Genomic DNA, 27199 nt, shown 5'->3' with positions numbered 1-27199 from the left:
AAACATTGCCGCACCATACTTTGTTAAAATTCTTAATGAATAATGTACATTGCACTCCCCATTTTACTTTATTTAATTTTTTTTAATTATATATACAATATATATATATATATATATATATATATATATATATATATATATATATATATATATATATATATTATGACATCCTTTTTGAAGATTTTCAAGTAGAAAGTAATTACATCTATAGCTTTTTGATTATCATACTGCTAATTTTGATTTCAATTGATTTAAGATATAATATAGCTGCTGTCCTCTTCTGATGTTATATTTTAATTTTTAATGAGAACCTGTCCCTCCCTGCCTTTTGGACTAAGGTTACACTTTTTAGCTCTCTCTATCACCTGGTTTCCAGGCTGAGTTTTCCTTTTCCCTTCTTTAATGCCATTTATCCTGGTTTCTCCCTTTCTCATGTTTACTTTATCTCTGTTTCCACATAGTGATGTGCTATTTGCACCTGTTCTCTAATCCTCCCCTTGCTTATGCTGTATTCACCCTCCTATAGTGTCTATCCTGCCTTATGGTCATGATATTTTATAATGCAAATTGTTAGTATTTCTCGTTATGTACTTAATATTCCTCAGAATGTGCTGGTGACAGGCCTTTCTTGTGCACTATTGTTATCTAACTTTCCCTTTTCTACATCCTCACTTCCCTTGATTAAATTTCAAATCTATTTTTCTCAAATTACACCCTTTGCCACTCTGCGTACATAATATGTCGATGGCCCTAAGGTATCATGTGTCAGTGACTTGTGAGGTCGGCAGAATTGACCAGTGTGTGTGTGTGTGTGTGTGTGTGTGTGTGTGTGTGTGTGTGTGTGTGTGTGTGGGGGGGGGGGGTTGCCTGAAAGTAGTCAGGTAAATGAGCTAAAATTTAATTACTGGTGAAACGATGATCATGACGTTATCATACAAGAGTGGATGGGAAACAGATCTGCAGTTGCACAACAAAAGGACTACAAAAAAAACACTACAAATCGACATGGGATTTGACAAGCCGTGTTGATGAGATACCTTTAAGGCCCGAAGTGAAGAGCAGGACCGGAAAGTGTTGGGGAGTTCATCCGTGTGTTTGCAGACTTTGGCTGCTGGTTCGCATCATTTCTTGGGACGTGCAAATATGTCGCCGATGCACCGCATCCTGGAGATTGGGGCAGAGATTTAGTATTCGGCCAAGGTGCTGACGTGTCATGGCCTTCTCTTTTCAAATAATACGGTGGGAGCTTTGGTGTCTTCAAACAAACGCCAGCACATGGGACAGCCGGCTTAAACATCCCCTCGAAAGAAGACGTTTTCATTCGTGCAAAACCTTGCCGATGAAACCACCAGGGTCACAGTTTGTTGTCGGGTCTGGAATCAAAGCCAGACTCGACGGCTCAAGGTGAGTGTGCTACTTATGAACCATCTTATTGAACATTATGATATGGTGTGCCATATATAGTCGGTGGATCAAAACAGATTTATGGAGATGTATATCATAGGAGAATTGAATTTTTTTTTCGTGGAATTGTTTCATTATCTCAATGAAGAACCATTAGGTCTAATAATTTTATTTCTCCAGCTTTAGGGAGTTTGAATCGTTTTTTTTTATTACAGCTCTGGGCTAGGCAGGATAGCTCAGAGGTAGTGCATGAACCTCGTAAGGGAATGCTTTTTTTGTCACTACTATTAAATTCCTGCCATAATCTGCAGGATGCAGTGAATTGGCCAATAACCATTACACTATGCTTGGTGTTGGCTTAATGGCTCGGGTGGTGGGCTTTGGATCCTTGGGTCCTGAGTTCAAATCCCGCTCAGCTGTTGAATTAATACCAGGTGGGGTTAACTCGGCCTGTCATCCTTCCGAGGTCGGCAAAATGAGTGCCAACATGCTGGTATACTGTTGGAGTGGCGACCCATCCAGGATTGTGCCCAATAGCCAAGGAGACTGCCTCAGCAGCACCAATGCTCTGCACAGAGTATGGTCCCAATCTCCTCCTCATTACACTGAACCGAGTCTGGTTACTGTCTAAGTTGGCAAGAAAGTTGAACTTTTTCATACTGGTGTAACTCGAAGACAGAATTCCAATAAAAAATCGCAAAACTTTCCCTAAATTGAAATATCCGTAAATGAAAGTCGGCTGATGGAGCCTTGCTCGCAAATTCAGGATAAAGTAGAGCGTAGAATGTGCTGGTGTTTGTGACGTCACTTTCTCAGTGGGAGAGCAGCAGAGCTTGGACTGTATATTTTATCGATGCACCCCAGTATCTGCTTGCCTAACTAATGTGCACACATCTATACCAATAAATGTCAGTGTGTCTCCTCCATAACTCCAAAACCATGAAACCTAGCAGCCTGAAGCTTTGCATTCATATTAAGGGAACTCCAAGGAAGTGCATGAGTGAAAATTGGTTGTTTGGGTTAATTAAAACACCCCGTTTGAAGATAATTAACAGATAAGCCTGGTGTTGGCGTAGTGGTTTGGGTAGCGGCTTGGGATCCAAAAGGTCCTGAGTTCAAGCCCCGTTGGCCACTTGAATTAATACACACCAGGAGGTTGACTCAGCCTGTCATCCTTCCGAGGTCGGCGAAGTGAGTACCAGTGTACTGGGCCTGGTGTATGCCCCGGTTAGAATAGGTGTACCATATCCCTGTTTCGTAAGAGGCGACCAGGGTTGCGTCAGGAAGGGCATCCGGCGTAAAACCTGTGCCAAATCATTATGCGGATCATAACGGATGATCCGCTGTGGCGACCCCAAACGGGAGCAGCCGAAAGAAGAAGAAGAAGTTTGAAGATAATTAACGGCCTTATTTAATTATATCTTTTATCAGGCATCCCTCGGCCACTTCGCAGTCTGCGGTCTTAAGGTGTTTCCTGGGTAACCTCGCTGGAGTCTGAAGCCATCACGTTTTTTGGCCTGCTCAACCATGCCTTGACTTGGAACAGGCTGCAACGATTTCTTAAAGATAAAGTTTTTTCCCACTTTCCTCACTCCTATGATCGAATGCCCGTTCATCATAGCTACGAATCGCTGGGTACATTGCAATGCTTATAAACATCCATAGAAGCCAGTGTTCGTGGCTTTATTTCATTTCCGCACATGCGATAACCGCGAGAATCTCTTAAACTAAGCAGAATTACAAAATTTAAGCTCCAGAATCGAACTTAGCAGCAGTCCAGACTTCTATAAAAGCGTTTATTTGTCCAATTCGGACATATTTGACAGTTTGGGCATCTCTGGGAGGTGTATGTTTAATATGACGGTTCGGTGATCTCGAATCGTGGGATCGCAGGATTGCCATTGCCAAGGGAGCCGTTTCTGAGCAACCATTTTGTTGGAGTGCTTGTCACTTAGTTAGTGCTCTACAATATTCGCACTGTCACTGAACACTATCGATCGACTTGAACAAAGTTCAGGAGCCACTCGCGTGTGTTGGCCACGTGTTGTTCTGTGTTGCACCAGGCGGTGGCTGGCTCACTGAAAATGTGAATTTTTTATTTTTCACGATGTTTCCCCTTTTTTATTCCATTATGCGATCTATCACTTCAACATAGATAAATACAAATAAAAATTAAATGTTTCATTTCAAAAAGTTTCTTCAACCGTTTCGTCGATTGCTTGTTGAAGACACTTGGCGTGCGTTCTTCAAGCTCCAATGGCGATACCACAGTTCGATACTGAAGGAAGGCAGGCAAAATAAATTATATAATCACAATGAGTAAAAAACGTTTTTAGTTGTTATGAAGTAACTCTCTCACCCCTCTCCCTTGCTCACGCCTCTCCCTATATCCCACCTCTCTCCCTCTATCCCACCCCTCTCTCTCCCTCCGAACCCTACCCCCCTCTCTCCCACCCCTTGCCCTCTTTCTGACTCCACCCTTTCTCTCTCTCCCACCCCTTCCCCTGCTTTCCACCCCCCCCTCTGTTGAGAGAACTGTGGCATGTACAAATCAGATTCGGAATTCGCTAACTGGAGGGGTGCAAAGGTCGCTGCATGTACGAATATGTATGTATGCAGGAAGACCTTTGCCAGGAAGATAGCATGGGTTTTAAATGCTCCCGCCCCAGGTCTCTAAAGTATCCACCTTTGTGTGTGTGTGTGTGTGTGTGTGTGTGTGTGTGTGTGTGTGTGTGTGTGTGTGTGTGTGTGTGTGTGTGTGTGTGTGTGTGTGTGTGTGTGTGTGTGTGTGTGTGTGTTATTCGTTATCTCCACCTGTGGGTTTCAGAAAGTGGAACGGAGTCCTCCCAGGTCTCGAAGTATCCACGTCTATTTCGGAAAGGGTGGTCACGAATCATGGACCAAGGTGTGAAGTTTTGTTCTCAAAGTTTTGTTCCGAGAGCACGTTTGAGGATCGTCATTGAGCCCCGGAGAGCTTCCAACTGTAGTTTGTTTGTAGTAATGTTCCTAGGGATGTTTTTTTAAGATCTCTGAAAGTTCGTCTTCATCATTCCCGTTGCTTCAATGATCATTGATACAATTTCGGGTCCTTTCACTTCTTTATGGAATCTTGGTATCTGGACATTTTATTGATGTCTGCATTGTTTAGGCCAAAATCACTCAGTACTGAAACCTCGATTTGTGTGTATGTGTGTGTGTGTGTGTGTCTTTGGTCATTAAGCATAACATATCATTCTCTTTGCAAACCCCACCCTCCTCCCCTCACCTTTCTCTTCCCCCTCCCCCCCTCCACTCATTCTCTCTCACTCTCTGTCCCCTCATCGCTCCCCCACCAAATAAAATGCAACACTCGATATATATATATATATATATATATATATATATATATATATATATATATATATATATATATATATATATATCTCTCTCTCTCTCTCTCTCTCTCTCTCTCTCTCTCTCTCTCTCTCTCTCTCTCTCTCTCTCTCTCTCTCTCTCTCTCTCTCTCTCTCTCTCTCTCTCTCTCTCTCTCTCTCTCTCTCTCTCCTCACACACACCTCCTTACTCACACCCACCCCTCCCGCAGTGTAAAGCAATGTATGGTGAGGTGTCGCTCTCCCCACCTCACCCTCCCTCGCTCTTCCCCCCCTCTTCAAGCCCCTCCCTTCCTCACCCCCTCCTAGCCTCCCCTCCATCCTCTCTCACCTCCTTCCTCTCTCTCCTCTCTCCATCCCCTCCCTCATCTGTCTCCCTCCCTCTTTCTTCCTTCACCCTTAATATCCCCCTCAGCGAAGTGACGGGTTGTATTTGCTAGTTTAGCAAATACACCCTGTCACTTCACTGATGGGGATATTAAAGGGGGGTGGGGATTAAGAAGGAGAGGAGGGAGTGTGGAAGGGAGGAGAGGAGGGAGGGAGGGTAGGGTGAGAGGAGGAAGAGTAGGGGGAGCAATGAGGGAGGGAGACCGAGGAGGGATTGGAGGAGCGAGGAGGGGTTTGGGGGTGGCAAGGAGGGACGGGGGAGTGAGGAACGAAGGATTGGAGAGTGAGTAGGGGTTGGGGTAGGGAAGGCAGCGTGAGGGGAAGGTAGTGTGAGGGTTGGGCAATGTAAGGCAGTGTGAAGATAGGGTCCATGCAGACATAACCACCGTCTGGACACATCCGGAGATAAGCACCATTCGGACAGTGGATGAGGGGGGAGGGGGAGAAAATGAGTGTTGGAGAATGGGGTGGAGGAGCGAGGAGGTAGGGAGACCGAGGAGGGGTTGGGATTGAGGAAGGAAGGGTGTGTGAGGAGGGCAGAGGAAGGGAAGGCAGTGTGAGTGGAGGGTCCATCCTGACATGACCACGGTCTGGACATAACCACCGTCCAGACATAACCATTGTCCGGACATAACCACTGTCTAGCCACGTACGGGGATAACCACCCTCCTGGCATAACCATTGTCCAGATACATCTGGAGACAGAGGGAGAGAGGGGTGGGAAGAGGATGCTGCACTATATTAGGAGTGGGTGGAGCGAGGATGGGACAAAGACAGAGAGTGGTGGGGGTAGGTTAGTTAGCAGAGGGAATGTTATACTTTATGAACAAAAGACACACACACACAGACACACAGACACACAGACACACAGACACACAGACACACAGACACACACACACACAGACACACACACACACAGACACACACACATACACACACACACACACACACACACACACACACACACACACACACACACACACACACACACACACACACACACACACACACACACCTCTGTGCAACTCCAAACTGTGAGTGGTGAGAGCGCCCGAACTGCGTCCCGTAGAGCCCTTACTGCGCGGTGCTGGGAGCGATAAGCACCACCTTCCATGTAGACACATTACCTCTTGCTTCACCACGCACAGCCCGGAATTATTGAATGCGGTCAGGAGCAATGATGTAAAGCCGTTCTCTGACTGAAGCCAAATGCCGTGACATCACCACAATGACACACAGTTTTGTCTGCAGCTTCCGAAAGAGCTGCTCGCAGTGCTAATTTCGCTAATTACAGAGAAAAAAATTGAAAAAAAAAAAAGATAAATGGAAAAGATAAGGAAGAAAAGAGTATGTGGAGGAGGTTGGAGTAAAGGGAAGGGAGTTTCGGAGAGATGAGAACATGGTTTTTGGAAGTTGAGATGTATATCTACGAGGGCGTGTTGATAGGCAATGCCTCCCATTTTCTCCAAAACATGAAGAGACATTCAAATGAAACAAAGCACAGTCTTCACATTAGTTTTTACCGCCACAGATGCGGTTTTGTGATTCTGACAACGAGACGTCTCAGTGCTACATTTGTCAAGATGGTAGAGGGCAGTACAACGTTGTTAGTGCTGTGAAGTCCTGGAGATGAGAGTTGGGGGCACTCACTGACAGAGCGAGGGGGAGGGGTGAACTGTGCAAATAGCCCCACCCTCCATTTGTTGAACAATGGTTGGAACCAATGATGTCTCAAAGAAAGGGGGCGGGCAAAAATGAGTGCGCGGCATGCTGGGAAACTAAACTCGAAGATGAGGTGGCGAGGTATTGGCATCTCATTCCAGTTTGTCATTCTCACCTCATTCCTGTGTTCCCTCATCAGAGGCGTACCTACAGACTGGAGTATTTGGCACCCGGAGCGGACCCTTCCTTTAGCACCCGCCCCTGAGATGAATAATTTAAAAAATCAAATGCACTGAAAACATCATGTGTGCAAGTAAAATTTCAAGCGGATTACTGTGCTGTACCTGGAGTAAGCAAATTGGAAATAAGAAAACAGACTTTAATTGGTGCAAACCGCTTCAATATACCTCGTCCTTCCTTCCATCCGTCCGTCAAAAAATGAAGAAGCAGAACCCTTCTGACGCACTGTTTCATTTGATAGTAGTTTGTCGTTGTTTAGTTTTTCGTGTTATTGTTTATTTGCATCTGGACAGGAAGGTCACCCCGCCTGTTGGGGAAGTGTTGTGTCACAAAATCAGCCCATACGAAGGATCTTTAGCTCAACCGTTTTCAATGGCATCTCCTCCTGCCCTCACTCCACAGCCCGCTGACGTCACTTCTGGTTCCGCCTCGTCAGTTCCGGCTCATGTTGCATTCATTGATATTCATGTAACTCCCAATACCTTGTGGGTGGGTTGTGGGTAAGAGATAGAGCTACGGCAATGTTTGATGTTTCTTTCCTGCAAGAATGTTTCAAACTCAGTTGAAACAAACTGAGATCTATTGTCAGAGATAGGTTCCCACAGATTTCCTTCACGATTGAATACTGTCGTCAGGAACTTGGTAACTGTAGCAGATGTTACTTGGAACGTAAATGCTATTTCTGGCCATTTGCTGAAGCAATAAATCAAGGTATTGGCATAACGGCAGTCCATTTGACCATTATTAAGTGGTCCCACTATATCGATGGCAAGTTTTTCTCAAGCAGCAGCATTAGGAAGCGGAACTGGTTGTAAAGGTGGAACCCGAGTGACAGCTGTTTTATCATGCATTTGGCAAGGAATGCATAACTTGATGGAAACTTCCACATGGGAGTCCATCCCTGGCCACCAGTAGAGGTCACGCAGCCTTTGTTTAGTCCTTACAATACCTTAATGCGTATCATGGGCAAGCTGGATTAACTTGGGTTGGAGTTCTGTCGTCACTATCACACGGTGAGTGCCCCGAATCAAGTAACCTGTACAGCCAGTTCATTCTGAATGTGAAAGTAGGGAAGTACATTTGGGTCAATGCCCTTCACAGTGCAAGGCCATCCTCTGGAGACATATCCTCGCACCTTCTGTAGAATGAATATCATTTCATCAGAGAGGTCACTAAACTCCCAATTAACCGCAATCTCACGTAAAGCAGCAACGAACTGAGCAGTCGATTCACCAGGCCTCTGTGCTCGTTGACGAAACTTATATTGTTCGAAAACAATGTTCATCTTTGGCATGAAAAAGGCTGTTAATACATCGACAGCAGCAGAGTACGTGTCTCCATCAATTGGGAGGATCAACGCTGCTCTTGGAGGATAAATAGAATAAACGCTGCCCTTCAGTTATGAGGCAGTATATAAGCAATGTGCGCTTCCTCACATCAAACAGTGCGTTGTCATTTTAACACCAGCATGAAGTTCTCGAACAAGGTAAAAGGTATCAAAGGCTCTGCCGGACTTTGTAAGAATGCAGCAGGTGGTGCAAGACCAAGGTGAGCCATCCTCGTCGCCAATATATTGTGTCGCAAAATCAGCCCAAAGGAAGGATCTTAAGCTCAACCGTTTTTAATGACGTCTCCTCCTGCCCTCACTCGACAGCCCGCTCATGTCACTCTCGGTTCTGCCTCGTCAGTTCCGGGTCGTCATAATATTCATGTAACTCCCAATACCACAGGAATTAACCGTCAGTCCCCCATGGGGCCACTTTTTAAGTGGTGTAGCTGCGTCACTGCACAACTTTCTTCCGACACAGTTCGATTTTTGTTTTTTCTGGGATGTTTGACAAAATAACAAATAATAAAAAATGGAGGCGGGTACAAAAAAGGAAGCGAGCAGGGACGATCAACTGGTGTTTTTTCTTTTTCTTTTCATTATTTGGCTTTATCTTACACATGCCCTTCTCGTTCAGGAACTTAGACTCAAGAATATTTTGGTGCCATAACTAAATTAACTTTATTCCTGAGTTACTGTCTTTATTATACTGGAGTACTGCCACACTGGGCAATGGAGTACTGCCACACTGGGCCCGATGTATGCCCCGGTTAGAATAGGTGTACCATATCCCTATGTCATAAGAGGCGACCAGGGATGCGTCAGGAAGGGCATCCGGCGTAAAACCTGTGCCAAATCATAATGCGGATCATAACGGATGATCCGCTGTGGCGACCCCTAATGGGAGCAGCCGAAAGAAGAAGAAGAATGGAGTACTGCCACAAAGAAAAAGGAAATGAGTTTTGGAGAGATGAGACGATGGTCAATCATGACTTGACTCCATCAGATTTTCATCTCTTCCCTAAACCTCAGGAACACTTTCATGGAGAACATTTTCTCCCGACTATGATATCATGGCCACTGTGCAGTGCTGGTTAAGTCAGTAAGACGCACAGTTCTATTGTGACGGCATCACAAAACTGCTTGAGTGTTGGCAGAACTGTGTGGACTGCAGTGGTGATTAAGTTGAGAAGCAAGCCGGTAGGCGGCGATGGGTCGCCGAGCATGGAAACTATAAGATATAGAGCAAAATGGATGTCATATAGTGGATGGGGAATCACCTTAAGATTATGCATATCAAATCTCATCCAGTTCCATCTACTGATAACTACTCGGTATCAATTTGAATGAAAAGTACCAAAAATGCGGTTTGAAATCGGAAATCCCCAAAGTTCGAGGGGGTGCTGTGGGTGAACAAAGATCTAAATCGAAAATCCGGCTTGATCGTTTGTGCACAATGTATTCCACACGATTAGTGTGAATTTTCATGACCATCCGACCATAACCCGAGGAGGATGAGCATTTGGCGCGAAGGCACCTCCAGCTCTCGCATATTATCGATTTTTGCACTAATTGACCTTTGACCCCTGACCTAAGCGAAATTGGTCAATATGTCCTGAGGCAAAGTTGTGGTACTCATTGAGTACCATGAACCTGCAAAGTTTCATTCATATCGATGCACTCACCTGGTCACTAGGAGGCCTTCAATTTTCGCCAATTTTCGCGCATACCCTAATTGTAGGGGGTGCTGCGGATAAAGTATTGCATATATCACAAAAACCGGAATATATTTGATAGAGCATCACCTGTAGATCATTCGTGCCAAATTTCATAACCCTACGTGGGATAATGGCTTTCGGAATTGATTTCGCGTGAACGGTACCCATTTTGAAGGTTTTTCAGTTGTTGCTAGGGAACCAAAGCGTCCTTAGCAACCATCACAATTTCCAAAGCACTAGGTCATAAGATGTACCTACCACCCGAGTTTGGTCGAAATCGGCCCACGTTTACTACCAATTATGCTGATGACAAACGAACAAACATCCAAACAAACAAACAGAATTACTGACAATAAGGGTCACCTATTTCGGCGACCCAATAAATATGTACCATGGGAGAATAAACATTGATGTTTATCCCCATTCTTTTTGAAAAAAAACTGGGGGATATTGTAATTGGCTCTGACTGTCTGTCCATCCGTCATGGTATCTCCTCCTAAATGGTTTTGCAGAAATTCACTAAGCTTAGTAGTTATGATCACCACGTGGCAAGAATGGCAAGAAAGTGCAATGGCATAATCATTTTGGCCCCCCTACTTTAATTGAGGGATATTTTCGTAAATGGAAATGTCCCGATGGTTTTGTGATTTTTCTGGGATGTTGGCTTTGAGTTGCATCAGTATGCCAAATTTCAGTTTTTTAGCCCACCTAGAAGGTACTAAACATTTATATCAGTGAGTGAGTGAGTGAGTGAGTTAGTGAGTGATAAGAAAGCTTTATATTAGACGAGCGTGGATTAGCTCGCTACATTCACCTCTCCACATGTCATTGCAGAGATTGATGTCACAGATTTGCTGTGTTGGCATGATTTACACCAATCATAATACAAACATTTCTTTCTTAAAAATATATTTGTAATATTGGTGATATTATATTTACTTGAAATTTGTGAAATAAAAGGTTCCAAGCTGTCTAAATAGTCAAGGGTCTAAACTGTCAAATTTGTCTGAAGGGTGTGAGGAGTCTAAATAGTGTTAAAGTCTAAGGGGTCTAAAGGAGCTTTGGGTTTTTTGGGGGTCTTCAGGGTCTTTTTGTGTCTTCAGTGACTTTTGAGTCTTTAGGGTCTTTTGGGTCCTCGGGGTCTTTAGGGGTATTGGTGAATTAACATTCAAACAGGATGTGATTAATAGGCATACAGTCTTCACGGCTTCCCGGACTGACTTACGGCTTCACCGCCTCACCAACGCACCGCCTCACTGTGCTTTTCATATATATATATATATATATATATATATATATATATATATATATATATATATATATATATATATATATATATATTAATAATATCCTCATTAAATCCATTTGCCTGATTCAAAAGCCAAATCATTATGCATAATATATTGTCAAAGAGATTGCCAAAGCTATTTTAGGCAAACTAGTTGTAGTGGTCAATGAGCAGTTGCCGCAATTCAAAGCAGTTGAGATATTGAACCAGTCATTCCTTTCATTTGCTCCATTATTACAATGTACACTTCCACTTTGGCTGAAACAATTGAGAAGTGTTGCATCAAATAGATCCTCTATTTGCACGGAACTGAAGTGTATCCGGAGGCTAACTAGCCTTACAAAGGCCAACAGTGAATCGACAGTTTTCCACAGTTAACATAAATATACTCAAAACCACATAAATTGCTCAGTGCCACAGTTTGTGTCCTGTGCTTCCAAAACCAAAGTTAGTATGTTGACTCACTGCCCAAATCAGGCCATTCCACAATGTCTGATGAAATTGTGGCTTTGATGATAGACAGCAGGTCCAAAATGCACTTTTCCATGTAGTTTGAATTGAATGACCGGCAGTGGGACAAACTAACACAAAACACTTGATTAAAGTGTTTTGGATTCACTATAATTAGAACAGATTAGCTTTTTTGTTGTTCGGCCAATTCAATTATGTTTTAAACATAGCTTTGCACAGGTTATTATCTTTTTGAGGTTCCATGCTGGAATTGCTGCAAAATGTTCATCTTGTCGAAAATATTTATTTGTACACCAGTGTAAAGCCATGCTTTTAAGTGGTGAAATGCTTCATTTTTTGGGGGTACATAACAGATTTTTAGAGGTTACATTTGAAAGAGAATTGCTGGAGCCTTTATCTTCCATTGTAATGCCCATTGGTGTTTCAGAAACTAAATTTTAAAGCCTGGGCTTAATAAGAATCTCCAAACAGGAGAGCACTCGGATTGAAGTCAGACTAAGTGACCTTCAACAGGGACTATGCATATTGTGTGACTAAGTCCTAATATTCATCTCAAGGAGGGAGATCTTCAGCGAAGGGTATATGGGTGGTGAGGGGTGGGGGAAGCTAGGTTGGATTTAAAAGGAAGCAAAGAAGGTGGAGGGGAGGGGGGAATAGAGCATGCAACAATATCCGCTGTTGGCCAGGAGACCATTATATCTTGCAGAGTAAGACCAGAAATGGAAATGCTTTCAGCAAAAGATCGGAGATAGGAAAAAAACTTATATCCGCCGTGATAAAAGATGGGATGCCAAGATGCAGAGAACTGCCCTTTGCAGAACCAATATTGCTTAACTATTTATGACCGAACAACTTTCACATGTACACCAGCAGGATTAAATATTTTTTTATTGACTAAGACTTTCAAGGTATACTTCTTCATATCTTTACAATTCATTTTCAAATCATAATTTCACATGTAGATATACTAGACTGCTCATTGCAGCATTGCTTAAAAAAATATTTTAAAGATTTTTATGGCAAAAATGTTTATTTCAACAAAAAATTCAAAATACTTCTCTTATATACAACGTTTTTGATTTTATTGAATGCATCTGCTGCTACTGCAACCCAAATATTTTGTGGATGGCAAATGCAGGAATCAACAACATGTAGGTGGCCATGTGTGAAAACTGGATCACACAGATACACTTCAACTCTTTGCAAAGTTTGATCTTGAGATTTATTTATTTATTTATCCAACATGGCAGACATGATTCTCTTCCTGACAACTATTGTGGGTGGAGTCAAGCCAGCTTTCCAGCCAATGGGTTTGAAGGCTTCATACACACGCAGCTTCATTACGTTTTAAATATACAAGACTAGGAATTATGACGTGTCGCTTCGCTGATGGGTTTAATCAAAGGACAGCATGTCGTACTTCACAAACATTATGCTTTATTCACCGTATTATTTTTCCCTTGGTCACCTTCCATCTGCTTGGAAGTCACCTTCATCAGCACATTTTGATGCTTATATACAGCTTGAGCAAAGATCACTTCCACTTCACTGCAAAGCTGTCTTGTTTGCTTTGGTTCAAACCTCCACTTAAAATGAATGAAATTAAGCATTTTAAATTTTTTAAATTATTCTCACTGAGGTTTCAACATCACTGTAATGAACATCATCAAGTTGTTTAAACTTTCTCGATAGGTGTATTATTGATTTTATATTTTCTCATTTTAGATATATTGATTGTAATATCGACTACCACCAGGTGGCGCTATAAGATACACATCAAAATAGAGAGAATTGGGCTCTCCCTCCCACACCTGAACTCTCTCCTGCACCCTCCCGCTACTCAGAAACAAGGACAAATGTGTCCAAGAGCCATGTCATAAAGGTTTTGTCTTCACCAGAAGAAGAAGAAGAAGAACAAGAACAAGAAGAACAACGCGGAGCTCTCTTAGAGCCAGCGTTCGCGACGCGGCTAAAAATTCATGACAGAAAGTCGAAATATCAGCATTTTGATCACAATAACAACAACAACTTCCGATATTTCGTCACGTGCCTTGATGGAGCCAATAGTGAGACCCGTCATGGAGGCTCCTCGTTCATGACGAGAAAATAGTGTATTTACGAAATTACAACACATTAAATAGAATAATCTTTAAATAGTAATGTGAACTTTTCGAAACTTTAAAGCAAATGTCGGAATATATTTAAAAGTTCATGATAGACACTCTCAAAAGGAACCCTCAATGTGAGGATGTGAACAGGTATTTAGTATTTAAGGAGATCCGGATCCTGTATATAAAAGAGCCACGTCCTAAAGGTTTTGCCTTCACCAGAACAACAACAACAACAACAACAACGCAGAACTCTCTTAGAGCCAGCGTTCGCTACGCAAGACGCGGCTAAAAACATACTTAGGGTACTTTAAGGCAACATACAAAATTTGGTTTATTCGTTTTGGAAGCATCCTATCTATACTAATAAATGTGTGTGTGTGTGTGTGTGTGTGTGTGTGTGTGTGTGTGTGTGTGTGTCCTCCATAACTCCAAAACCATGGAACCGAACAGCTTGAAAGTAAGAAAACTCCAAGGAAGTGCAAGACTGAAAATTGGGTGTTTGGGTTAACGAAAACACCCCCTTTTGAAGATAATTAACGGCCTCATTTAATTATATCCTTTATCAGGAACCATCCTCGGCCACCTCACTCTCTGGGTCTTCAGGCGTATCCTGGGTTACCTCACTGGGGTCTGAGGCCGCCATGCTTTTTTTGCCTGCTCAACCATGCCATGACTTGGAACAGGCCGCAACGATTTCTTAACGATAAAGTTTTTTTTTCTTCACTTTCCTCACTCATATTATCGAATGCCTGTTTGTTTATCAGAGCTATGAATCACTGTACAGTCAACCCCCGTTTCATCGCGGTTCACCTATCGCGCCCCCGGTTCATCGCGGGTTTTCCCTTGGAACGTAACTAATTTTTTTCTGCGGATTCCCCCGGTACATCGCGGTAATAATATATAAAATATAAATTATTTAAGCAATAAATTATAGTGCGTGGTGCTCGACCAGTCACACAACGCATGAGACAAAGTTTCGCTTGTGAACTTCGAATATTTTCTACGTTTTTTCTCCAAGCCCCACGATGCCGCCCAAACGCCCTGCACCTTCTAAGGCTTCTGGCAAGGAACCGAAGCGCCAGAGGAAGGTCCCGGGATGCTCCAGGAGAAGGTTAAGGTAAAGGTGCTCGATATATGCTTCGGAAAGGAAAGAGGTTTGCTGCCGTTGGACAAGCATTGCTCATAACCCAGCACCTCAAAACCAACCAGACCAGACTAGTCGATCTCAGGCACTTCAAACCCAATCACTCCCTAACCGACCAGACCAGACGAATCGATTTTTTGGGGAGGCGTCCATTCATCGCGGATTTTCACTTAGCGCGGGGAGGTTTGGAACGTAACCCCCGCGAGAAACGGGGGATTACTGTATACATCACGTTTGTAAGTGCTATAGTTTTCAAATTAGGAGCTTGGAGCAATTTCATGCATTATATGATGCAATTTTCTACTCTCACGGACTAATTAAAGTACATCATTGGAATATGATTTCGGCTTTGAGGATCAGATATTGTCCAAACTAAATGGAGCTCCCGGGTCAGATTGCGGTTGTCTGTGTCAGGGTAGTGCTGAGGTGTCGTCCACCAGACGGTGGTCTCCTTGGGTTAACCTGAGGCAGTCCCTTCAGGTGGGTGCCTGGAAAGTTTTATCCCGAAGAGAGGATGATCACCGAAGAGAGGCTCTCATCTGAGCTCCAGAGTTTGAATATCGGTATTGCAGCACTCTCTGAGGTTCGGAGACCGGATTGCAGCGAGATCATGGTGGGTGGTTAAACCTACTATTGGTCTGGTCGCTCTGATGGTTACCATGCCCAAGGAGTTGCTGTAGCTGTGTCCAATAATAATTGAGGTAACACCAGTCAACGAGCGTATTATGAGATGAAGGATTCATCACTCCTTGGGTGTCGTTTCCCTGGTCTCTGTATATGCTCCAACTGAGGTGAGTGATCTCACCATGAAGGACGCATTCTACGCCATGCTCGAGTCTGTGGTTGATCAGTGCCCCAGACGAGATACTCTTCTAGTCTTGGAGGATTTCAATGCATTGACTGGAACTGATAGGGATGGCTGTGAGACATGCGTTGGTCCACATGGGTCTGGAACTGTGAACCAGAATAGCACTAAGTCCCTTGACTTTGCAAGAAGTCAGAGACTAAGGGTGGCTGGTTCATGGTTTCAGCATGCACAGGCTCTTCGCTGGACTTGGTATTCCAACGCTGGTGGTGTGGAAAAGGAGATTGACCATGTGCTCGTTGATGGTTGCTGGAGGACAATCCAGAACTGCAGGGTCTACCGGCATGTTCAGTTCCTCAATTCCGACCACAGGCTTGTGGTCGCAACTCTGAAGTTACAGCTTAAAATCGGTAGAATTGTACTATCCTAGCCTCGGCTGGATGTTGGCAAGCTCAAGAATGAGAGGATATCTGGGGAGTTTTCGAACAGGCTGAATGGATATTTGGGGTGGGGGGGGGGTGGTGGTTGGGTGCTTTTGGGAATCCTGAAGAGTTGTGGAGGGCCTTCAAGACCACTGTCCTTGATGTTGCTGGTGGATGTCTTGGAAATCAATGTCGGGCAAAGAATAATTTTGTCTCTCAAGGGGTACTGGATAGCATTGATCAGAGTCGCAGGGCTAGGCTGAATGGCAGAGCTGAGCTGTTCAGGGAGTTGAGGCGTAAAATTGTACATGCGTTAAGGGTGGACAAGGAGACCGATCTGGGAGGAATCTGTAAGAGGGTTGGACATCACCCGTGGTCAAGTGATTCTCATCCTGCTAAAGGGGAATTCGTGCATTGTACTCATCCAAGAACACCCCCCGATGTGCTGCAGTGAGAGCAGAGGGGAGTGGGCTCTTGACAGAGGAGTCCGAAGTGAAGGCCCGCTGGGCCGGTTACTTTGAGTGGCTGTACCAGGCTGATGCACCAGAAGTGGCTGTACCAGGCTGTTGAGTTGGATGTCAGGAGTGTTACAATCCCTATTGCTGACCCTCCAATCAACTGTGTTCCACCTTTATTTGTGGAAACACAGGCTGCAGTGAACCGGTTGAAATGGGGTGAAGCTCCTGGGATTTGTAGCATCCATGCTGAACTTCTCAAGGCTGGTGGAAATGCTGTACTCATGTTGTTGCATGCAGTTCTGTGCTCTGCCTGGAAGACAGGCATCATCCCAACTGACTGGAAGAGACCCTTGTTGTCCCTCTCTGGAAAGGGAAGGGTGAACGCCAGGACTGCAAAAACTACTGGGGGTGACGCTGCTCTCGGTGACGGATAAGGTCTTTGCTCAGGTAATTCTGATATGGTTCGCCACCAACTGCTTGAGCACTAGCGTCCAGAGCAGTCAGGCTTTACACAAAATAGGTCAATGATTGGCCGTATCCTTGCCCTTCAGGTCTTCACCGAACGCAGACGAGAGTTTCGGCAGGGGCTGCTTGCAGCCTGTGTTGATCTCTGGAGTGCATTTGATTCAGTGAATCGGGAGGCCCTCTGGATGATTTTTGGTGTTTGTGAGGTGCCACCAAAATTGATTAATCTGATGTCTGAACTATACTCTTGCACTGAGAGTGCTGTGAGATGTGGTTATACCATCTCCGACTTATTTCCAGTTGTTATTGGAGTTCATCAGGGTGTGTGTGCTGGCCCCTACACATTTCAGCACTTGTATGGACTGGATTCTGGGGAGGATATCGAAGAGATCAAGTTGTGGTGCATCGTATGGGAATGTCACGATCTCTGACCTTGATTTCGCAGATGATGCAGTCGTCTTTGCAGAGACTCTGGATATCCTTTTGGGGGCCATCGAGGTGCTGATGAGGAGTTGGAGCCACTGGAATTACGGGTTTCCTGGGTCAAAACTAAGACCCAGACTTTCAATGACGTCTTGGATGCTGATATCTTGTCTGTACCTGTTTGTGGTGAGGATGTTGAGGTCACGGTGAAATTCACTTACCTTGGCAGTGATATTCATATCCCTGCTGGCTGTGAGCCAGAGGTCAATAGATGTTTGAGTCGGGCCTGGGGAGTCATGGATTCATTGGATCATGGGGTGTGGCGCTGTCCGTACCTGTGCAGGAGGGCGAAAGTCCGAGTCTGCAGATCCTTGGTGCTTCCATTCTTGCTCTATGGATGTGAGACTTGGACTCTGACTCGGGATCTGAGAGGGAGACTTAATTCCTTTGGCACAAGGTCTGTTTGGAGAATCTTTGGCTATCGCTGGTCTGACTTTGTGTTCAACGATCGGTTGCTGAGAGAGACTCAAATGAGATTTGTTACCTGTATAGTCCATGAGCGTCAGCTGCGGCTGTATGGACATGTGGCTCATTTTCCTGACGCTGATCCTGCTCTCCAGATTTTCTCAGTGAGGGAGCCTCGTGAGTGCATGAGGCCAACGGGTCGACCACATGCCTTGTGGTTGCAGAATGTTGATCGTCATCTCAAGGAGATGGAAATGGATCAGGCATCTGCCTGGGGGATGGCCAGATGGAGGCCCCTGGAGTACCGGTGGAAAGTGGATGCAGCGATGCGCTGCTCTGGCACATGCTCCCATACCTGGCATGACCTCTCTGCTGTTTGTATTTTCATCACAAATTTTCCGTGATAAATCGTACCTTTTTATTGATATTGTTGAATGTTTTTCATACACCTGAGGCCTTCTTGGATCGCCGGAGCTCAATCGTCTTGGTTTTTGAGGTTGTTTGATAGTCCTGTTTCTCTTTTTGTTTTTCCAAAATTTTTGTCCTGTCATCCTTTTCAATGCTGTGCTATTCCCACTTCAGAAATAAAAATCCCCAAACAACTCGTTCACTTGGACACGAACTTATTCTACTTTCTACCTGTACCTCCTATACATCCTTCCTTTTCCTCCATCATTTTCTCATCTTCATTGAAGAAAACGCTTTTTCCTTCTTCCTTTAAAAGCTTTTGAAAACGTATAAAAATGCGTTAGTTCCCTTATCTATCTGGCGTGAGCATGCCACTGTTCTTCTTCATCACAATTTCTGATTCTTCTTCTTCACACGGAAAATTTTGCAAACCTGTGTGTTACCAAAGCATTTGGTCTGTCGTCCATCCTCTGGTTCCCATTGCGCAACCTTTCTCTGTGCCTTCAACAACAACTCTTTCCACCCTCCCATGATCTTTTTCTCAGAATCTTAAATGGGTTATCTTCAGTAGTCCAGTTTGCAGAGGTTGACTGCACACAACAATCAAATCTCCTTCACTTTATTTTACAGTAGTGGGGCAACTTAGCTAAATATAGCATAATAATTGTGCATTTTGTGAGGAAAGCACCAAATTTGGCACACGAGTAGCCTATCATATTGTTGCGAATTCGCGCCCACCGGCGTGCGATCGGCTGCTCGACTCGAATGGCGGCCGCCTCGCCCACCGGACGGACAATTCTGTCGTGACCCTCTCGGAACAACGGCGGGAGCCAGTCATGGGTGGGGGGTTTAACCCCACCACGACCGTGCCAATTGCCCACCCGCGCAGGATAGGGTTGCTCGCCAAATTCGATCTACCTAAGTACCTGCGCGGATGGTCGACCGGGCGATCATACCTCGCCGCAGGCCGACTCCGGGCACGAACCGCTTAAGCGGTCCGTTCCGTGCTATCGGGATAACCGAGCGGTGTTATAGTCGGTCTCGACGGTTCCGATTAATTATCGGGCATATTAAGCCCACTACGAACCCTTTACGTGAAGCAGGATGGAGGGTCAATAAAGAAAAGACGAAGCGAAACGGGAAAACAGTTCACACAATGCACATTTATTACGTGACACACGGAAAGCACACATACACAGCCAAAAAGTCAAAATGCACATGTAGCAGTTACAAGAGAAACAATGACGCAGAGTTACTACCGAATACGCGCACACACGGCAACACTTACACAGTTCTACTTTACAGACGGCGCCAACACACATTTATTCAAAAGCAAAGGAAAGAAGCCACGCTCATAGACAAGGGGGCAGACGGGCCTGTAGGCCAATATGCGCGCGTGACCTGAAGGAGCGGCCAGCTCCGTGAGACCGGGTGGGTCCTACCCACGTCCTCGTGACGCGTTGGCGGATGAGCCGCAGATGTGGCCGCGTGGCTGTACCCCGACTCCGTGCTCCTTGACGGGTTTCGTTGGCACGACGTTTGGAGTGGGGTGGGAACGGGGCCCCCTTTGTTGCACTATCTCAGCGCGGGGGAAAAGGGGGAATTGTTGATGCTCTGGGGGAGGGAGAATGGCTGGCTGGCTTGGGTACCGCGGCAAGCGATCTCCCACCGCGACCTCGGCGCCGACCTTCTCGCCTCAGACCCGAGCTCCTTGGCCTCTTCCCACAACTCTCCTCAGCCGACTGCAGAACCCAACTCGATGCCTTCGCCACCCGACTCCACTCTCTGCCACACTCTGCCGCTGCCACACTCTGCTCTTCCAACCAAAAACTGACTCTCTCTATTCGCCTTGCGCTCGCCGTTTTATAGGCCGGCAGGAGAAAACAATATGCAAATTTCCGGATCAGAATGACCTCGGGGGCGGAGCCACGCTCGCCAATTGGATGGAGGAAAAGTGGGCGTGAACCTCCCCTGATCCTAGAATTTGCATATATCGATTTCACACAGACACACCTGGAGGCGGGGCAAAACCCCTCCGCGCTTGCTAATTGGACGGATCAGAAGTGGGCGTGTAGCGTTCTTGATCCGAATTCTCCCTCGGAAAGGCCGCTATTTGCACTCGCGGCTCGGTGCGTATCGTTGAACGAGCCCAAGACAGCCCGACGCTCAGTGTTCACAGGTGGTGCGGGGATGGCTGTAGGAGGAGAGAGGTGAGGGTGGTGGAGGGTTTATCAGTGGTGGTTTGATGGTTATGGCGGTTGAGACGTGGTTGGTTCAAAATAAAGATAGAACAGAAAAACAGCTATCTCAAAGCGTCGCAGCCCGAATGAATCACATAAATTCCCTCTTAACAACGGGTTTGGGGCTAGCTACACATGTACTTAGAGTTATCTCACCTACGGGCCCTGAATGGTGGTTTGCGAATTTCCACAGCCGTAACAATATTATGAACAGATTTGGATATTGGGCCATCTCAAATTCAGCCGCTGATGGCTGTGGCAGCCATTTTCCACTGCCATCAAAAATTTTGAGATGGCCCAATATCCAAATCTGTTCATAATATGATAGGCTACTAGTGTGCCAAATTTGGTGCTTTCATCACAAAATGCACAATTGTTATGCTAAGTTGCCCCACTACAGTGTGAAACCCCTCCGTGTCAGTACCCTGCCCCATATCTACAAGCCCATGTCCTACCAACCCCACCCATCCTACATGTCCTTCTCTTCAGCATCCCCCCCACTTCCATGTCCCCCTTCCTACATTCATCCCTCATCCCACCCTCTCTCAGCTTCCTTCTCACACCATCCTCTCCCAGATTTCCCTTCACCCCATCTTCTCCAAGCTTCCCCCTCCCCCACCCCCTCAAAGCTTTCCTTCCAATCCACCCCCGCATTGCTTCCCCCTTTCAGATTCTCCCTCATCCTCCCACTCTTGGCTTCCTCCTCGTCCTGTTCCCTCTCAGCTTGCTCCTCATCCCATCCCTCAGTTTCCCTCTTGTCCCACTCCCTCTCCTCTTTCCTCCAGTCCCACCCCTCCCATCGCCCCCCTTCCCACCTCCTCACAACTCCCCCCCATCCTGCCCCTCCTATCTTCTCACTGTCCTGCCCCTCCCATTTCCCCCTCGTCCAGCCCCTCCATCCTCCCCTCCCATTTCCCTCTCATGCTGCCCCCTCCCATCCCGCTGCCTCAGTCTACCCCCTGTCCCACTCCCTCCCATCTTCTCCACCAGCCCATCCCTTCCCACCCTCCTCCACTCATCCCTAATCCTCTGAGCCTCCCACCTGTCCCAGAGCCTCCCAATGCCTCCTCCCCAGTCCCTCACTGTGTGGATCTCAAACATCCGAGGACTCTGCTCCAACCTGACAGATCTCTCAATCCAAGCTGCTCCTGACAACCTGGACATCATCTATTTAACAGAATCCTTCCTACAAAGGAGGAAGGATTCCTAACACCTTCTCTTCCTGATAGGCAAATCTGACCAAAGGTAATCTTCATGCCTTTTAAACAGCTGGCACCAAGTTTGTGTCTACACTCAGCAGAGCCAGAAAAAAACATCTGTCCAACCTCAAGATTGAACTTTCAAACTTGCTCCCTCCTCTAAAACCTGGTGGTGCCTTGTTAAGTTGGTCTCTGGTGTATGCTCCCCTTCCAGCCCTTCCCTCACTTCAAATGGCTCTCCAGCCGACTCCACTCGTGAGAAGGCCGAATGCCTCAATTTTGTGTTTGCTTCCAAATCTTGTGTGCCCATCTCCTCACTCTCTATGCCAACCCTTCCCAGTCATTCCCAACTGTTCCTGGACTATGTGTCTTTTGCACCTGAGAAGATGCAGAAGTTTCTGTCAACCCTCGACTCTGACTTTGCTACCATCTACTTTCCAAACAATCAGCTCATGTGTCCCAAACACCTGCCCTGCTGCCCTTGCACATCCTCTCTCTGCCCTTTTCATCCTATCATTTGCCTCAATTCATCTTCCATCTGCTTGGAAATCAGCCAACATCCCTGCATTACATAAAAAGGTGCAAAAATGGATCCACTTAGCTACAGACCTATCAGCTTACTTCCATTCATCACCAAGGTCACAGAATCCATCATCACAGTGAATATGAAATCCTTCCTTTTCTCTAACAACCTCATCTCAGAGCACCAATTTGGATTCAGACCAGGCCACTCTACAGTACCTTGGACATGCTACTTCCACTCACCCAGCAATGGACGAAGGCCCTCAATGTCAGACATGAGCTCAGGGCCGTCTTGCTGGACATATCTCGTGCTTTCAATAGTCTGGCATCCCACCTTGCCCTCCAAACTCTCTGCCTAAGGCATCCAAGGCAAACTCCATACATAGCTTACTGACTTCCTCTACTCTCGTAGCCAACATGTAGCTCTCAACGGAATTGTTTAATCTCTTCTTCCTGTCAAGACTGGAGTGCCCCAAAGCAGTGATCTGTGCCCAGTCCTATTCCTGATTTTCATAAATTATCTCTCTTAACAACTGGAAAATCTCCTTTATCTATTTGGTGATGACTCCATCCTCCATCAATGACATCCCCCATCCTTCAGACTGATAGGCTGCAGTCTCTTCCCTCTCTTCAGACCTTCACAAAAGCACAAGCTGGTCAAACACTTGAAATATGTCTTTCGATCCTGACAAATCTCACACACTTACTATCTCTCTCTCTCCAAAAGGACTATTTGGCAACTCCCCCTCCTCAACTACTTTCTTAACAACCCTCTTGAGGAAGCTCAGTCATTCAAACTCCTGGGACTCACTATCAGCCATGATCTCGGGGAAACCCCATTTCAAATTTGGCCTCCAAAGCCAGCCGCTGACTGGGCATCCTCCATCGTACAAAGTACTTCCTTGGCACACCTAAACTCCTTTCCACCTACTCGGCTGTCATCCACAGGTTGATGGAGTGCTGCTCTCCCCTCTGGGCTGACTCCCCTGCCTCACATCTTGCTCAGTTTGATGCCGTGGAAAACAAGGCCTTTAAGATTATTGGAATCTCCCACGATGAAGCTGAGTCTATGGGCTTATCACTTCGCCATGACAGACAGGTTGGTGGTCTCTGTTTTGTACCGCCTCCTTTCTGGTCTTGCACCCTCTGCTCTTTCCGTGCTTTGTCCCCTTCCCCAGGTTTCTGTAGGGTGCACACTGTCCACCATCAACCTCCTTCTGGTGAAACTACCTATGTCGGAGCATTGCTCACCTCCACTCATTCGTTCCTCTTTTTTCCAAAATATGGAACCAACTTCTACATTTTCTTCAATCTCATTCTTCCCTTCAGGTTTTCAAGACAGATGTTCACCACCACTTCTAATCATTCCCGATCCAAAACCGTGATCTTTCCTCCCCTCATTAACCCCACCCAAAGCTCTCTTCCTTGCAAGCTAGTTTTTCCTTCCTGAAAATTTCCTTCTGTATTCATCTTGTTCACCCCATACTTCTTTTCCTGTCCCCCATTCCTCCCCACGCCATTGTTTTTCCAAGTCTCCCTCAATGTTGGCCTTCAACTACACTGCTGGTGCCCCCCTCTCCAATGTTCCTTTTGTCCTGTTATGTCTTGATCCTTTAATGTACCAGCTCTTCCATGAGCCTTGACTCTGAATTGTGTATAGAACGAAATAAAAAATACAGGCATGTTTTAACCATTCAGACATTCACCTTCGTGCCCCTGCTGTTTCAGATTATTTGTCCCGAATTCAATTCACATGTTTAATGCCTGGTGTTGGCTTAATCGTTAGGGTGGTGGGCTTGGGATCTTAGGGTCATGAGTTGAAATCCTGCTCGGCTGTTGAATTAATAGCAGGTGGGGTTTACTCAGCCTGTCATCCTTCTGAGGTTGGCACAATGAGTACCGGCTTGCTGGGATGATTGAGCCCATCAAGTATCCTGTGTCGGAGTGGTGACCCATCCAGGATTGTGCCGAATAACCCAGGAGACTGCTTTGGCACTCTGTGCAGAGTATGGTCCCAATGCAATGGATTGTTTAATGAAAATGCAAAAAGGATGTGATGCACCCTTTTTGAATTGAATTGCCAGTAGATGAAAAACTTCCATGTTTCATGTGGACAATAAAAAAGGAATGACATGGAATGAGATGTTGAGCCAATATGGCATTCTCCTGTGCCAAAGTTCATCATGTATGATGTGTATCCTTGCTTAACATTTTCAAGAAAGGGAAGAAATGGGGAAGGGAGGACCGAGAGTTGAGGTTAGAGACAGAGTTGGGAGGGGAGTGAGGTTGGGAGAGTGGGGGGTGGGTTGAAGACTTGAAGAAGAAAGGGGGAGGGGAGGACGGAGAGTTGGGATGGGGGTGCAGAGAACTAGGAGAGGGAGGCTGAGGCATTTAAGAGTTGAGGAGTTGCGGTTGGGAGGGAGAGTTGTGGACTTGATGAAGAGAGAGGGAGAGGAGGACAGTGAGTTGGGGTGGGGGCAGAGAGGGGACAGAGAGTTGAGGAATTAGAGTTGGGAGGGTATTGAGGCCTTGGGGTTGGGATAGGGGGTTGTGGACTTGGGGTTTGGGTGGGTGGAGTTGAAGGCTTGAAGAAGAATGGGGGAGGGGAGGACAGATAGTTGGGGTGGAGGGGCAGAGAGGGGACAGAGAGTTGGGAGTGGGGGGGGGGGGGGTTGAGGCTTTAAGGAGGGTGGGTGGAGTACTTGTGTTTGGGAGGGGGAGTTGAGGACTTGGGGTTGGGAGGCGAGGAAGGAGGACTTGAAGTGACATTTTACATTATGTGGAATTTCTGCGGGCCCCTTTTAGTATACTATCAAAGGTACATGGTGTTGCGGGGCAATGATCCCTTCTCCCACCCCTTCCCCTGCCTCCAACCACCCCCATCCTGCTCCAGTGTATGCTGATACAGCGTCCAGCTTTGTGGTTCACTATTGAAGCAACAGGGAAGAAGCGTACCATTTATTGCCAAACATGGTGTCGGCCAACAAAGTTCCGTTTTGTGGATTTAACCGATCGTTAAAAAAGTTTGGACATTTGGTGCCGGAAGCATTCCGACGTTCCAAGCTCACAATGCAAAGAGGAATGTGCGACGTCTCCAGTTGCAAGGAAAGTGCAAACATGAAACAAAACAAGCGCCACGTTTGAGTTTGAAAATATGCAGCAACATTGCAGAAAATCCTTACAAGATGGATGATTTCAATGTTTATGTAAAAATGAGAAATGTGGTAAACTTTCATGGGGTTATAGTTTAGGGGTCGGGGAGAGGAGTGCATGAGAGTGGGTGGATTTTTTTTTAACAGGTCCCAAAATTAGACTGATCTCAGAATCAGTTGTACAATCCAGTTACAGTAGACTCGTCCTGATTTGCAGGCTATTTTCTAAGTCTTTCTTGTTTGTGGGAAGAATTTTCCAAATCGGACACCAAAACGATCATCAAAGTGATGCATGAGAAGGATAAAGTGATGACATTTAGAACTAGAAGGGCACTAGGAAGAGCACGTACCTCTGCCACGTAATGCCTGAACCACAAGAACATATCAGGCCCAATACATTTTTGAAATTTCATACTGTACAGCACTATATCGTTTTTGGTCTCTCATGGTGAAGAATCACTTAAAAATTCTAGTAGTTGGATCCGGATCCGCATCTTCACCAAAATCTAATCAGTTCGTCCTTGTCACACATCCAACCTTCCCACAAAATTTTGTCCGTCCACAACTTATTGAGATATCCTGCACACAGACAAACAAACAAACGGACATAAAGAGGTGAAAACATAACCTCCTTCACCTGCGGTGGCGGAGGTAATGAGACATTTTTGTTTTTCGTGAACATTTCAATATTTTCTTCTCATTTTGCAATATTTGAGATATTGTGCTGATTAACTTTTTTTGCATCAGGGAATGAAGCTCGGTTTCATGACTCTCCCCCACAAATGCTTTTTGGCTTGAAAAGAAAGAGTGAAAACCCTGAGCTGAAAGGCCACGAGAATCAAATCCACTTGTAGATAATATGTACAATAATGATGTCAAGAGTTGCTTCCTTTCCAATCCTAGTGCACAAAATCGTCTAAACACTGGGGCCTTTGTCTGTTTTTCTATCCTTTGCCAATTTGAGGGTAATTATGTTGCATGAAAAGCAACGAATTAATGAAAGATGGCTGATTTTATTTTTAATGACATGCACCTTTAACTTCGAACCAAAATTTCAAGCTCATGGATTGCATCAGTTCCACGTGGTGTGTTGTTCGTTATAATCTCCATATGTGGGTTTAAGAAGGTGGAACGGAACGACCTTCCGGGTCTCGGAGTATCCACCTTCGTGTGTGTGTGTGTGTGTGTGTGTGTGTGTGTGTGTGTGTGTGTGTGTGTGAGTGTGTGTGTGTGTCAATTAAACCCCCTAGCTATGAAGCAGCAATGCACAAATCACACAGACCCATATCACAGTAAGGCATAGACCCATATCAGCTGTTGATGCACAATTTGTGAGCTCCACCCGATAAGTTTCATGGTATCTGTGAGCTCTGTTTCAAACCCTAATCGGCTTTCTCTACAGCTGCAGACATTCACAAGTACAATGTACATCAGCATCCCAATCCGACACACCCCTCAAGGTTTGAAACAACAAAGGACCGACCTTGTGCAACTTTTCATGGTTGCTTTATGCAGCT

The 27199-nt window shown here is 45.6% G+C and overlaps 1 long non-coding RNA gene across 1 annotated transcript in view; it reads right to left on the bottom strand.

Moving 5' to 3' along the window:
* Positions 1 to 27199, bottom strand: part of LOC147023844 (uncharacterized) — a 242984-nt gene that overhangs the window by 97854 nt on the left and 117931 nt on the right. Inside the window, exon 2 of the long non-coding RNA XR_015060394.1 lies at positions 1038 to 1164. This is a non-coding gene — a long non-coding RNA (uncharacterized LOC147023844). The remainder of the gene's footprint in view (positions 1 to 1037; positions 1165 to 27199) is intronic.

Source organism: Eptatretus burgeri, chromosome 7, assembly GCF_056783735.1.
Source record: "Eptatretus burgeri isolate ZD-2024b chromosome 7, Ebu_testis_v1, whole genome shotgun sequence".
NCBI lineage: Eukaryota > Metazoa > Chordata > Myxini > Myxiniformes > Myxinidae > Eptatretus > Eptatretus burgeri.
This window is presented reverse-complemented; position numbering and strand designations above follow the sequence as displayed.